Source organism: Denticeps clupeoides, unplaced genomic scaffold (assembly GCF_900700375.1).
Source record: "Denticeps clupeoides unplaced genomic scaffold, fDenClu1.1, whole genome shotgun sequence".
Lineage (NCBI taxonomy): Eukaryota > Metazoa > Chordata > Actinopteri > Clupeiformes > Denticipitidae > Denticeps > Denticeps clupeoides.
In genome coordinates, this window is record NW_021629784.1 from 62,572 (window position 1) to 78,519 (window position 15,948).

Here is a 15,948-nt window from a genome sequence, read left to right on the forward strand (position 1 = left end):
TTCTAATAGGAAATAAGTATTTTTTATTAGAACCTGAATATGATAAACAAAGCTGTACTTTTGGTTGAAATTGTGTTCTTTGTTGTAAATACTCTTATTTCAGTTGCCTACTCACTTAGTAATAAAGACATCACATTTTCTGCCTGAACATACACAACATTCTGTCCTAGTGTTGTTTAACCTTGATATGCCAAGGTGGTAGTAGCCTAGTGTGTAACATCCATGCCTATGACTCAATTGTGTCCCTGAGCAAAGACACTTAACCTCCAGGGGGGACTGCCCCTGTAACTACTGATTGTAGGCCACTCTGGAAATAAATGTAAATGCACACACAATGTTATAAAACTCCACTGTATGAGCAGATTTACTTTTGCTGTGGATTTTGTCTAATTAGAAGCCAGGAGTTTATTTAGACTCTCTTCTCCTCTCTGGGGAAGATTTGCTGTCACACTGAAAATCAATCTGCTGCACTTCAAATGTATCACGTTCTGAGCAGACAGCTGAAGATGAAGAGAATATGAACAGAACTGCTGATGCAGTGAAAGCTGCAGTGAAATCTTTCCACATCTTCGGTTTATCCATACAGGAATTACATATAAAAATATATTTGATGACAAATGTATATAAACACAGATAAACATAAACAAACAACCAGTAATTTCTGTAAACATATTAACTCAAAAAGTGACATAACTAAGAAGCAAAAAAAAAAAGCAGAAATAAAAAAAACTATTCTCTCTCTTTCAGGAGTTCACACTATACAGCTGATGTACAGCTGTAAGTTGGATGATGAAACTGGAGTCACAGAAGGATATTGTCAGTTTGGTTATGATGGAGCAGATTTTATGAGACTGGATTTGAAAAACACTGATTGGGTTGCTGCAAAACCAGAGGCAGAAATCATCAAGCAGAAATGGAATGGAGCTGAATATAATTATTGGAAGAAATACCTGGAACAGGATTGTGTTGTGTGGATAAAGAAGTATGTGATGTACGGGAAGATCCGTCTGGAGAGAAAAGGTACAGCAGCACTGTCAGGATTGGTCACAGCTGATGTTGCCAGGTGTGGCCAATCAGGACATCTTTTAACACTAGAAGTCCTTGGTTTGAAACTAACAACCCAGTCACCGACAAATGGCTCCCATTCATTTGTAATTGGGTGGCTGATTGGAATGTGTCACTCCCCTTCCCCCCAAGAAGTGTACTCCAATGTATGTTTGTTCACAAATGTCATAACCTGAGTGAAGTCATGGTCCATGGATGATAAACATGCTCATACATGTACAGAATCATCACTGAATTATAAAACAAAAAGATGGAGAGCCAACGGCTAAAGCCAGAAGAAGTATCTCGAGTTGCCTTCAGTGTGTATCATCACTCTTGACATGCTTTGTAGCATTCAAGAGTGGACTATCCAACATGCACAGCAAACGGAGCATGCTCATTGGTTCATGGCCCTCCCTGAACTAATGGCATTTATCGCGATTGTCATCTTGCGGGGGCTTACCAAGGTTCCATCGCTATGTGACTGCTGGTCAGCAAACCTGGGAAACCCACAGATCATTGGAACTATGCCGTGAAACCGCTTCCAAGACATCATGCAACACCTACACTTTGATGACAGGTCCACCCGCAGTCCACCCGCAGTGGTCGAACAAAGACAGAGAATTTCGCTGCAATTTCCAGTGTGTGGGGATCATTTGTCACCAACTGCATCACGTCCTACAACCCTGGTCTACATATCACCGTTGATGAACAGCTCTTCCCGTCAAAGACTCACTGCTGTTTCCTGCAGTATATTGCAACTAAACCTGATAAGTTTGTGATCAAGTTTTGGGTGGCTTGCGAAAATCAAGTACATTTGCAATGTCCTCCCATATCTTGGCAAGGACCCCAGTCGTCCCAGTGGGGAGACACTGTCTGAAAACGTAGTGATGAGGCTGATGGAACCATTCCTAGACAAGGGTAGAAATGTTACCACAGACAATTTCTTCACATCGATGTCACTTGCCCAAAAACTGCTTACACATTGTGTGTAAAAGTGCTATGAAAATAACAATTTCTTATTTATTAGCTGTTTTGAACCACTGCTGCCACACTGACGGCATATTCGGCCAAACGGAAGAAGACCGTCTATGTTCTTAGCAGCATGCACAGCGTGGTTCAGACTGATAATATCACCAAAAGGAAGCCAAACACTGTCACCCTTTACAACACCACAAGGTGTGGCGTGGATGTGATGGACCAGATGGTGCGGGAAACGCGAGTTCGGTGGTCGGTGCCGGGATGGCTCCGCCCATCATGCCCCTTGCAGTCGGTGCCAGACGACCCTCTCTTCTGTCTGTGTGTGTGGCATTTCTGTCCGTATGTCGCCCCCACTTCCCCTCTTTTTGTCCACCAGATGGCGATCCAGCAGCGGAGCCGAACCCCAGGGGGGGAGTTCCTAACCTAACTGCACTGGTCCAGGACAAGGTGGACGAGCCCTAAGGTACCCCTTAGTCCAGCCGGGGTGGGTGCTCCCCCAAATAATTTTTTTGGGGGGGGTGCAGTTCGGGTTGGGGGCTCCTCCTGAGGGGAGGGTGGGTGGGCCTGCATGAGGACCCAGCTGGGACAGGCAAGAAGAGGTCCTGCTTGTCCCAACAGATACAGAAGGGGCTAGCCTTGGCACCAGGGACGTGCAGTGAGGGGGGCTGCATGTTTCAGAAGGCATTAGCCTGGAGTGCCGGGAGCGGTCACCGGAGGTTCCGCCTCCCTGCGCGTTGCAGGGAGGGAAGCTGGCCACTCTGCCAGCGGGGACGTGCAGCGAGAGGGGCTGCATGGTCCAGAAGGCACCAGACAGGGGTGCCGTATGTGGTTGCCGGAGGCTCCAGGAACACCTCCCTGCACGGTGCAGGGAATGACGCAAGACGCGTCAGATGGGAGATGCGGAGACAGGACTCCATGTGGTGTTAAACTCCTGTTGCTCTGGCTCCTCCTTGTCTGGCTATCAACCCATTTACAAAGGAACCACCACTGAGCACTTTACTTTAATTATACTTGTTGTTGGAATTATCTAGTTTGTATAAAGTTTTTTTTTTTTTTGCACTTTAATCAGAGTGCAATAATTGTTAAATTATTTTAATTAACCACTGTTCACTTTGACATAATACAGCATTGTATTAAACATTTAACATAATTTCTGAGACCCACAGCAGCCTGTTTAATTATTTGCATATTCAAGAATTTTGAGACAAAAACAAAAAAAGAAACAAAACAATGAGAAAAAGAGGACTAATCTGACATTTTATGAGGCCTATTAACAAACAAAGTTATGCAATAATATATTTATAACTATATTATATTAGAAATGTAACTGTACTACAGTTGTGTTTGGGGTGGAAATTGGCAGGTAGATGTAATGAAGTGTTGAATATAAACTGAGTGCTTGTTGGATGATCTGCTGATATGTAGACATCCTGTTTCTCTCCCTGTTCACCTCCTCTCTTCCTGTCTCTAGTCCCTCCTCAGGTGTCTCTGCTGCAGACAGACCCCTCCTCTCCAGTGGTCTGTCACGCTACAGGTTTCTACCCTGATAAGGTGATGATCAGCTGGCAGAAAGATGGACAGGATCTGCATGAAGATGTAGATGTGGGTGAGACATTGTCCAACCATGATGGAACCTTCCAGAAACGTGCAGAACTCAAAGTGACGCCTGATGTGTGGAAGAAGAACCAGTTCACCTGTGTGGTGGAGCACAAGAGTGGAGACCCAATCCACATGATCCTGACTGAGGAGAAGATCAGGACCAACAGTGCAGGTACAGGAGCTTCTAGACAGAATCATCAGTCTTCTTGCTTTAATGTCCTTTGATAGAAGTGTTTATAGAATCAGTTTATAACAAAGTGTGGTGGAGAACATGACTAATAAAGATGTGTTACTGTGCTACAGTTGTATTAGGAGTGTAAACTGGCAGGTAGATGTAGTGAAGTGTTGAATATAAAATGAGTTTTTGTTGGATGATCTGCTGATATGAAGACGTCCTGTTTCTCTTCCAAATTCTCTGCCTGTTCCCCTCCTCTCTTCCTCTCTCTAGTCCCTCCTCAGGTGTCTCTGCTGCAGACAGACCCCTCCTCTCCAGTGATCTGTCACGCTACAGGTGCTCTTGTTCTCATCGCTGTGGTTGTTGGTGTTGTGATGGTTGTGAAGTGAAGATCAGGTGAGAGACGCAGCAAACAACATCAGTAACTTCTACACCAGACATGGTGTCATGTGGAGAAACTACTAATCAGTAAAATACTAAAATACTTTCTCTTCTCTTTTATACAGGTTAAAAGAAGACAAAAAGTGAGTATTACACTCATCTCAGAAATGACTTATTATTAAGATCAGTAATGTTAACCTGGATTTACACATGACATGTATGACACCTGCTGCCCTCTCTTCCGGCTACACGTTCTCCCACACTCCTAGGAAAACTGGGAGAGGAGTGGGTACTGGACTTTTAATATCGTGAAATTGGTACTTCACGCCACTGCTTCTCCTCTCTCTTTGTTTGAATTCCATGCAGTCTCAGTTTCTTCTCATGTGAACATCCTTCTCATTGTCATATATCGCCCTCCAGGGTCACTCTGCTCAGCATTTTCTACTTAGACACCCCCCTAACTCTCCTTGGTGACTTCAACCTTCCACTAGCCAAATTCCAATCATCTTGCCTTCTTCCCCTTCTCCACTCTTTTCCTTTGACCAACAGCAATATCTCTCCCACACACAAAGAAGGGAATGTCCTGGACCTGGTCATCCTTCTCCAACTTCCGACCTTTCTTCCACTCAACTTCACATCTCTGACCACCACTTCCTGACCATCGCACTCACTCTGCCTACAGGATCCACGACTATCCCCCATCCATCCTTCATTCGACACAACCATCACACTGTCTCACCTTCATCTGTATCATCCTGCATTCTTTCACATCTCCCAACCTCTGACTCATTCTTCTCCTTACCACTAGAGACAGCAACTAACTCTTTCCTCAACTCACTTTCCCTTTCTATGCATCACCTCTGTCCTCTATCTTCTAAACCCAAAAGGACTTCTCCCCCTGTGCCCTGGCTCTCCGATACTTTGCGCAGTAATCAAAGAGTACTTGAGCAGCGGAGAGAAACTTTCCACTAACCTTACTACTGCTAAAACTGCTTTTTACCAGGCAAAACTGGAAGCATCTACCCACAACCCTCAGAAGCGCAGTCGGCGTGGGTGCCGGCGGTCATGCTGGCCTAATGTCCTGCGGGTGGCGGTGAGGAGGGCCGACCGCGATGTTCTCCATCTGACGGGCCGAAGGGACCCCACCTGCGGGCACCTGGTGGGTGAAGATGGCGGGTTGAAAGCCGTAAAAACTTCAAAAGGGCTATGTCCTGCAGGTTATGGGCCAGCTCTGCCCTAAGGAGAAAACCGGGCCAGGTACGTTGATGGTCTGACGCAAAGCACCGCAGGTATCGTCCCAGCTGTTGTCCTGCAGGAACCCATGGAGGCACAAGTTCACAAGTGTTGAAGCACAAGGTCAGCAATTGTGGCAGAGGACAGTAGGCCGGGCAGGGCGAGCAAGTGGACCGCCTTGGAGAAGCGATCCACTAGGGTCAGGATGGTGGTCATTCCGTTGGCTTCAGGGAGACCGGTGATGAAGGCGAGGTGGGTCCAGGGACGATGAGGAATGGGAAGAGGACACAGGGGACCAACAGCAGGAGTATTTGGAGTCTTGGCCCGGGCACAGACATCACAGGAGTACACGTAGGCCTGTACATCCCGCCGTAACCAAGGCCACCAGAACGCCCAATGCCATCCAGGGTCGGACGTCGGGTGTGTAGAAGGCTTGGTGAGAGCAGTAAGTGGGGCTGTGACTCTACTGTAGCCAAGGAAGAAGTGACTATAGAAATTCGCAAACCCAAGAAACCGTGGGTAGGGCCATGATGCCACTGCTTCCAGCTTATTGGGCTCCATCACCACAACCTGGGGCAAGAAGGTAAAACCCAGGTACGTGGTGGATCGCTGGTGGAAGGCGCATTTTTCCAACTCTCTTCAGGACTGCTCTCACATCCAGGTAAGCATACACCCACCATCCCAGCATGTCCTGGAGAGCGTCGTAAATGAAATGCTGAAAGACGGCGGGTGCATTGCACAGTCCAAAGGGGATAACTAATGAATCGAAGTGACCAGTGGGGGTGATGAATGCTGTCTTCCACTCGTCGCCCTCTCGGATGCGGATGAGGTTGTAGGCCGAGCATAGGTCCAGCTTTGTGAAATACTTTGCTCTCGAGAGGGCGTCGAGGGCAGTGTTAGTAAGGGGCAATGGTGATAGTCCACACAGGGTCTCAGACCACCATCCTTCTTGGAAACCTGCCACAAACTGCTCCATGGCCAATTGCTCTGCTTTAGAGAGAGAGTAGAGATGTCCTCTAGGTGGAGTGGTTCCCAGTAGCAGGTCAATGGCCATGTCGCCTGACCGATGGGGTGGCAGCTGGCCAGCTTTGCAGGGGCTGAAGATGGCGGCTAGGTTGTAGTAACGTTATCTAAAACAGAACCAGTTGATTCCGGATTTGAGGTGGAAGACAGAGAGGGCTGTGGCAGAAGGCAGCAGCGATGGCAATGCGCTCCCCACTCCAACACCACACCTGATGACCAGGAGAGATGAGGTTCGTGGAGAGACAGCCAGGGGAACCCGAGGAGGAGTGGTGAGGTGATGATGGTTGTAACCAAAACAGGATTTTTTCGACGTGGGAGTCGATCCGGAGCTGGAGAGCAACCGTGCGGTGAGTGATGGCTCCCGAGGAAATGGGTTGACCATCCACAGAGGTGATAGTGAGTGTAAATGCGAGGGGTTCCATGGGGATGTGATGTGCCCTGATGAATGAGTGGTCTATGAAGTTTCCAGCCACCCCAGAATCCACAAAGGCAGTGGTGGAGACAATGTGCTGATTCCATTCCAGGATGGCTGGGAGAGTGAGTCGTGAGGTCGACGTCGGAAAATCAGGAATAGGGCAGGAATAGGGCAGGTTAAGCGGTTGTGTGAAGGGGAAGCGCAGTATGCACACAAGTCCACCCGAAAACGCCGCTGTTTCTCCTCATTGGTGAGGGCTGCCCATCCAAGCTGCATGGGTTCCCCCAGATTGTCTGGAGGAGGTGGTTCGTGGGGGTAAAAATGGGGGTCGAAGGGTCCAATGCACGGTTGGAGTGGGAGCCGCAGTTTTCGATCTGAAGCACCAGTTTTATAAGTGCTTCATAAATTGCTGTAATGTCCCCGCTGACCATCTCTCCGCAGATTCGTGGGGCCAGTCCTTCATAGTAGATCATCTGGAGGGCATGGACGTCCAGCGGAGTTTTTGCAGCCAGGGTCTGGAATCGTGCGGTGAATCGACTGACAGAAGAGGAACCCTGGCGCAGATGATACAGCTGCGACACGACGTCTTCCTCACCGTCCGGATGGCAGAATGTGTTTTTTAACTCCTCCATGAACGCGGGATGGGTCAGTGGGGAACGCAGCCGCCCACTGATCGGGAACTGGGGTAACAGCGAGGCTGCAACTCGAAAATCAGTGACAGAGTGGTTTGGAGTGCCTCGCCGCTCCCCTCGTTCCGTTCCAGCGCTCCGGGAGTGCCAGACTGGGTTCAGGAGCCACGGGGGGGAGAAGACCCTGCGCCGCATTCGCCACTTCATGCTCACGACACCTGGCAGCTACCTCATGTAAACCGGTGCGGTGGGACTCAAGGAGGCAGGTAAGTTCCCTCCGACTTACTATGCAACACCACACAGATGTTGTCGTTTGCGTTACAGTACAATTTAGAACGGGACAGGACGAGAGGAAGGAGTTCAGCAGAGAGATTATGAGAAGGTCAGGAATGGTCTTACTTTTAGGTGAAGGAGTGGAGCCGAGTCTCGTTGACGTGTGTCAATCAATGACTGAGTGGCTGGCAGTGGCCATCTTGCCAATTTATAGGAGTCATCCTATAAAGTCATCCTATAGGGCATCCTTAATTCAAAGCCTCTAGCGATGTAGCAGACTTGGATCCCATAACACCCAACATGCTACTCATGGGACACAGAGACTCATCACTGCCGCAAGCCTTGTATGACAGTGAGGACCTGTTGGGAAAACGCCGTTGGAGATCCTGGAAGATTGCTTCATCGTTTATTGGATGCTACTCTCTCTCAGCATATAAAACAGTATGAGAGGATAAGCAACTCAAACACACAAGCGTGAACAACTCTCCTCAGCACATATTTTTTTCTTCATAAATGCACACATTTACATGTGAAGAAATATACGGGGCTCATCAGGTGTCATACTCTAACCGGACCGGATAGAAACCGCTAAATAAATCCCATAAACTTGAAGATCTTACCATGTGCTTTAATGTGCTTGTCAGCCAGAATGCTACCATCCAGACAATTGGGGGGGCTGTGTCAGAAAGACTATGGGCATAACTGGATTTATTTAGCGGTTTCTATCCGGTCCGGTAGAGTATGACACCTGATGAGCCACGTATATTTCTTCACATGTAAATGTGTGTGTTTATGAAGAAAAAAATATGTGCTGAGGAGAGTTGTTCACGCTTGTGTGTTTGAGTTGCTTATCCTCTCATACTGTTTTATATGCTGAGAGAGAGTTTGTGATGTTTGTGAATCATTTAAGTCTTATGCTAATTTCCGCCTGTTATTTAAACTAAGGTAACAAGGTTCAATAATCTTTCCTGTGTTTTAGCTGCCTATATTTATATTCTGGGTAGTATTTTCTAGTGCTGGTCAGCTGCTTATGTATGACTGTATTGTCTGATGCATTTTAGGTTACTGTAAGCAGTGTTATTAATCAGTGTTGTGTTTCATATCAGTTGCATGTGTGCTTATGTATATTTTCTCTGTTTACTGCAGACCACACACACACACACACACACACACATTCACTCTTCCACACAAATTAGTTAATAAATAACATAACGGATATGCTGGCATCCAGGCTCTTGATTCTTTGACCAGAATCAGAATCATATTGTTGCTTCGCCAGTAACCTGTCATGTAAGTGGTACATTCTACATGACATGCTGAGTCAAAGTGATCGCTGATTTTGGAGTTGAATTTCTGACCTTGAATTTATTTGAATTTTGAATTTGAGCAGGCATGAATAATATTGTTTTGTATTTATTGCCATTTGAAAATATACACTAAAATTATTCACAGCAAAACTGTAGAGGCAAAATGTTCAGAAACATTGTTTAAATACAAAAAACGCTAACTCTAATACATTTTTTGTAAGTAAGATGGAACAGGTTTATTTATGAAAAAGACAATCGAGCAAGCCTGCTCCTGATGCCAGTTTGACACTACAGTTCAAACATGCATCTACAGATTTACTTTTCATACTCTAAACGCTGCCTTTGTATTACAGGTGTAATTGAAATGAGTCTACATTTTTTTTCTTCACCCTCTCCATTTCCATCAAATTTTATTAACGTCCTGGCAAAAGAGGTTTCACTTTTGTTTGCATTTGAATAACCTGCCCAGCCGGTCACACACGACATCACGTACCTGCATAGCGATTGACAGCAGATTAGCAGTCAGATTCGAAGTTGCCGTTTCTGGTGTCTTGCTTCAGGAGGTTTGTATTCTTTACATATATATTTATAATGAGCTGTACGTATTTTATGTACAATTACCCATCTAGTGCTGTTCAGCTGTTCGTGTCCTAACAAACTAAGATAAAATACCGAAAGAGGCTGAGACGCTGAGGACACTTTAGGATGAAGTGCTATAAAAAATTAACCCTGGTTTGTCACCTTTGAGTGCGGTCTGGAATAGATGAATAAATATAGATATCAATGCAAATGCTACAACAGAGTAATCGATTACTCAGTTTGCCTGCATTCATCCCTCGTACAGCCTGTCTAAAACATCCGGAATTAAATTACAAATAATGGTGATAACTAGTCAGTATTACTCTCATAAAAAAGCCACCTTGATCAGCACTAAGTATCATTATCAGCCGAATTTAGTATTGATCAATACATGGTAGAAGAGGGAAGTGGTATTTTGTTCTTTGTCTTGCTCTTTCTTCAAACTGGGTGTGCCACAACTGTAAATGTTATGTATGCTTTAGATGATCAATATATCGTTTAATCACATTGAGTCATATAATTTAAGATACTTTTAATAGATTATTTTAAAACCTGTTTAATGCAGAACATGTAAAATACCTTTTCACTCAATGTGTTTTTTTTTTATTTTCATGACCATTTTCTCACAGAATCAATGCTTCTTGCCTGTTTTTCCTGTCCTTCCTCCCTGCCTTCCCGATCCTCCTCCAGTCTCCGATCTTACTTGAGGTACCTCTCGCAGTCACCCTCCTAAACTGCTGAACTATATTTTATATTGTTGTTGATTTATAATGTTGTATTTGAGTGACACCATTGACCAGAATCAAATTTCTTAGTATGTATACTTACACTTAGTATTTCTAATAGAAGTGAAACACGTGTATACAGTATACACACATTTGCAATTAGAAAAAAAATTCAATGCCTTTATCAATTCTTCTTATCAGATTATAAAACCTGGTTAACTACATATTTAAAATGCCATTTTATAATATTCCTTTACTTGGTAACAAAGAACACTGTCTTCTTTTTTTTGTTCCAGCAGTGTAAAGTCTATCTTCATTCATTCCAGCCCAACAGCTTCAGCCTTAGTACCTTCTCCAGACAAAAGGTAATGTTCTGCAAACTATAATAAATTGTTTTCATTATACATTTATATTGGATCACACAGTAAGAGGAAAAAATTTAACTCAAAACCAGCAACTCCGTCTCAATCCTTAATAATTGCAGAGGACTTTGTCAGCTTTTTTGAAGAAAAAAATGAACACATCAACCAATTAATTACCACTAATCTACCAATCATAAATACCCCAGATTCTCATTCCTTCTTATTAGAACACTTCCTGACATCACATGAAATTCTACAACTCATCACAACTCACTAATCCAACCAAACCACCTGTTAATAGAATCCACAATGCTTCTGTCTATTTCTCTATTTTTCCCATCATTAATAAGTTCATAACATCTGGCCTTGTCTCAACAGCCTTCAAAAAAGCTAGAATCATTACAGTTCTTAAGAAATCCAATGCCAGTCCCTCAGATATTTCCAATTATAGATCAGTCTCTACCTTTTCTAGATACTAGAACATAGCATCTGTAATTAGATTTCTCACCACCTTATCCAGAACAATTAAATTTTGTATAGCCCAAGCAAAATCACAAGCAGTATGTCTCAATGGACTTTACAGCCACTACAGATGACACCCATCATCAGAGGTGAAAAGAGTACTGAAAAGAAGACTCAAATCGAGAAAAAAAGTAAGAAACCTACAGAAGGAGTAATTCAGAGGAAGACCACCTTCCAGAGTAACAAGAATGTTCAATGGGCATCACTGCAGTGTTATTATGATTGGCCATGCTAATGATGCATGAGGTAGTCTGGGTGCTTCATTCAGGGCCTCAGAGGGAACAAACAGAAGTAGTGGCAGACAGTAGCATTGTACAACTGATACAGAAATATGCAGTTATGGTGGTACACTAATGTAAAAGTGGCCTGGTACCCTAGTTAGGATAGCCTAACTGTGAATTGAGCTTTACTTTACTTTACTTAGCAGACACTTTTATCCAAAGCAAAAGAGGAAGACACTCGCAATTCTCACCAGCAATTGAACACTGTCTATGCTTGACAAAGTGAATTTGTTCACTTGATAATTGATCCTGTGTCTGCGATTTTAACTTCAGTATCATTAACAGCATTTACAGAAGGCCAGAGACAACATATGCATTTTCAGTTTAGATTTAAACACCAAGACTGTGTCTGGAACCCAAACACTGACTGGAAAGCTGTTCCACAAATTTTATTTACAAAAATATTGTGTGTTTCTTCCTTGTTTTATATAGTTAATTTATTTCCTTTTTAAATTATCTCACAAACACAGTTAAATTTGACAACTAAACTGAATAGGTCTACATAATTACAACAGAAAGATATCGACTCATTGTTAAGATAGCTGATCTATACAGTTTTCTTTTCATCTGTGTGTCACCAGCTGTATAAAATATAAACCGAAATAACTTTCTGTGAGAGCTAAACATTAAACTTTTCCTTAACAGAAGAACATTCTTTACATAAGGAATAAACATGTAAAGATTTATCATTACGTAAAGGTCAGAAAGTTTAACTTGAATTCACATGCACATCATGTCAACACAGGTACCTGTTATTAATTACAAGAATAACAAGTTATTCCTTGTGTTTCTTTGTACCCTGTGCCAGTTTACTCATTCATAAACTAATGAACGCCTTGGGCTTGCATACATTTGACCAAAGATTTGATGTCCGGTGTGATGGCTGTGTCAGCCAGTCTAATGTCCCAGTGGACATGAAGTCTGTTTCTGGCTTTTGATTTTATCGTCACAAGGGCACTGAATGCTGCCTCAGACAAGTATGTAGTGCTGCTTGGCCAGTCTGGGAAAAAAACTTCTTGTCCTTCAACAATCCAAACCTTTTTAGTATCCATTCTCGTTTAAATATTTTTTGACACATAAATCAGCTTGAAAATCACAAAGCTAATCTTCACCACCGAGGTATTCCATCCTTGAGGGTGGAATTGTAAGGATCCAGCACCCACGATTCCTTTACTCACTGATGCCAGCAAGGCAGCTCTTAATCTCTTCACAGAGCCGATTCAGGTTCAGAATAATCTGTGTGTTTAAAGACATATGCACAGTGGCAGCAGACTGCTTCAGCAGCCCTGGAAAGTGCTGTAATTCCTCATTTGACATTTTTAAGTTATCCAGTTTGTGCAAAAAACTGTCCAGGATATTTAAATTGTACAATCTTTACATTTACAATCTTTGCATTGCATGCTGTTTGATTCAGGTCCCTGCATTCGCTGTTGTTAATAAAAAAAAAGTGGGTTTTATTAACAACTGGCCAATATTTAGGGGGAAGCCTGGTCTTTTTGGGCGAGATGGCATCCACCCCAACTGGGTGGGCGCCACTCAGTTGTCTAGCTCATAGTCTTAGAACCAAAAAACAAAACTGACTCGCCAGAGCCGAGACCGGCTAATCCGAGCGTCTGCCATTTGCGTAGAGTCGCCACCCAGCGTGTATACTATTGACACTGTGTCTTTACCTCGCTCTATTAAAACAAGAGACTCTACAAGAAACGTTAATAATAAAACTCATAAATATGCTGACACTGTGTCTGTTTCACGGGTTGGGTGGGGTGTCTGTTTCAGCAACTTACTACCCGTTACTATCACTCCTTCTGAACCTACCACTAGCACCCCCGACATAAGAATAGGATTATTAATTGTTAGATCCCTTACACCTAAAATGCTCATTGTCAATGATTACAGATCAGGGGTTCGATGTACTGTGCCTGACCGAAACTTGGTTTAAACAAAACGAATTTGTAGCATTGAACAAGTCTAGTCCTCCTGGATACAGCTATGTACACCAACCTCGCTTAACTGGAAGAGGAGGTGGCGTCGCAGTAATTTATAAGGATAACCTCGGTATTACTCATAAACCCGGACAAGGATTTAACTCTTTTGAGATTCTACATACCAATATAACTCATGTAGTCTCACAAAATAAAAATCCTAAATTCATTCCATTGATTATTATTTATAGACCCCCTGGACCTTATTCTGAGTTTCTTAGTGAATTTACAGATTTTGTCTCCAACTTAGTTGTATCTGTGGATAAAGCCCTAATTGTCGGCGACTTTAACATCCACTGTGATAAATTAGAAGACTCACTAAGAACCGCATTCCTGTCTTTATTAGACTCAGTTGGAGTTAACCAACATGTAACAGGACCTACTCACGAAGGTGGTCACACGCTCGATCTTGTGTTGACTTTCAGTTTAAATATAGAAGATATAGTTACTCTTCCGCAATCTGAAATGATCTCAGATCATTTCCTCATCGCTTTTAAAATATGTCTCAGACACAACAAACTCAACCCTCCTCGTTATAGAGACAAACGAACAATTACATCAAGTACGGCACAGAGGTTTATTAATACCTTACCAGATTTATCAACGCTTATAAACTCACCGTCAGACCCCGCTGAACTTGACCAAGCAACCAAATGTCTAGAATTAACACTGCGTAGTACGTTAGATAAAGTTGCTCCCCTCAAAAGAAAGATAGTGTAAGAATGGACATCACAGGGAGCCTGCTTTTGCCTTGCATAACAGATGTCTGCAGGGGGAGGTGTGACATTCCTGTGTCGACGGTTGTGGGTGAAGATTCGACACCCCGGTTTTTACATGCCTTTTGTCCGACGTCAACGTGTGAAGTATCAGCCGTCAGGACCGCCCACCCTCTTTGTCTTCCCCAAATGGGAGGCACCGGGGGCGTGACATCAGAAACAACAGGTTCTGATTGGTCAGTGACAACTTCCTGTAGGCCAGTGACAACTTCCTGTAGGCCAGGGGTATAAAAGTCTGCTCACATGTGGAAAAGGAGACCTCTGAGCTATCTTGCTCAGGGGGGTTTCCCTCGGAAGCCGGAAGGCTTCTGAGACCTTATCTCCCCCTCTCTTTCTCTTCTCCCTCTTTACTCTTTCTTCTCATTTTTACTTTCCCTGTAACCTTGGTACCTTTTTACATTCAATATTCACATGTAACTACAATAATTATTTACCGGTGTTAATAAATTAGAAACTGTTCATTTTTAACCTCTATTGTGCCATGCCTCTTTCTGCCAGGTAACATCAAATTGGAGTGGTTGAATACAGTGCTTTGTGTGGAGGGAGAAAGAGTTTTTTCTACTCACTCTATTCTCTTCTCCAACACCACATGGTCTTCATGTGTGTTTTTACAAAAGTAAGAGACAAAAACTTAATTCCTTGGTATAATGATCACACGCGCTCGCTTAAGAAGACCGACCGGATATTAGAACGCAAATGGCGTTCTAATTAAATTAAACATAATCCGAATAGCTTGGAAGGAGAGCCTACTTAACTATAGGAAGGCTCTTAGCACGGCTCGATCAACATATCTGTCCTCGTTAATAGACAAAGACAAAAACAATCGTGGATTCCTGTTTAAAACTATAGCCAAACTAACCAGGAATAAGACAGAAACGGATACTACCACTCAATATCATCATAGTAGCGATGATTTTATGAATTTCTTTAATACTAAAATTGTCGCGAATAGAGAGAAGATTAAAAGCACAACAAATAGCTCCACCGATATTTCCATGGAAAATAATCTTCTAATAGACGACCACCGATTAGAACGATTCAACCCTATTAAAGAGCATGAATTAATCAAATTAATCTCGTCGTCAAATCAATGTACTTGCGCTTTGGATTTGATTCCAACAAGGTTCCTTAAGCAAATAGCACCCAATATTATAAATTCAATCCTCAAAATTGTTAACTCGTTGCTTAGCACCGGCCACGTACCAAGTTCGTTCAAGGTAGCAGTCATTAGACCCCTGATTAAAAAGTCGGATCTTGATCGCAGTCAGCTTTCAAATTATAGACCGATATCCAACCTTCCGTTCATATCAAAAATCTTAGAAAAAGTCGTAGCCCAGCAGCTGAGCGCATACCTAGACTGTAACAATATCCATGAAGTATATCAATCAGGATTTAGACCCCATCATAGCACTGAGACAGCGCTGGTTAAAGTGGTTAATGACCTGCTGTTGGCCTCTGATCAGGGACGCATCTCGCTGCTTGTCCTGCTTGATCTGAGTGCAGCGTTTGACACTATTGATCACGCTATTCTCCTTGCCAGGTTAGAGAATGTTATTGGGATTAAGGGAACAGCCCTTGAATGGTTCAGATCATATCTGACTGACCACTATCAGTTTGTGGACATCAATGGTGTTTCGTCTTCACATAGTAGAGTTTGGTGT

General features: G+C 43.4%; 1 protein-coding gene and 1 long non-coding RNA gene across 6 annotated transcripts in view; both read left to right on the plus strand.

Moving 5' to 3' along the window:
• Positions 1-15,948, plus strand: part of LOC114774179 (BOLA class I histocompatibility antigen, alpha chain BL3-7-like) — a 167,237-nt gene that overhangs the window by 49,799 nt on the left and 101,490 nt on the right. The window lies entirely within an intron of this gene.
• LOC114774206 (uncharacterized) lies at positions 9,484-11,511 on the plus strand. The gene is made up of 4 exons (XR_003744752.1): positions 9,484-9,623; positions 10,269-10,347; positions 10,661-10,729; positions 11,310-11,511. It is a non-coding gene; the product is annotated as an uncharacterized LOC114774206 (long non-coding RNA).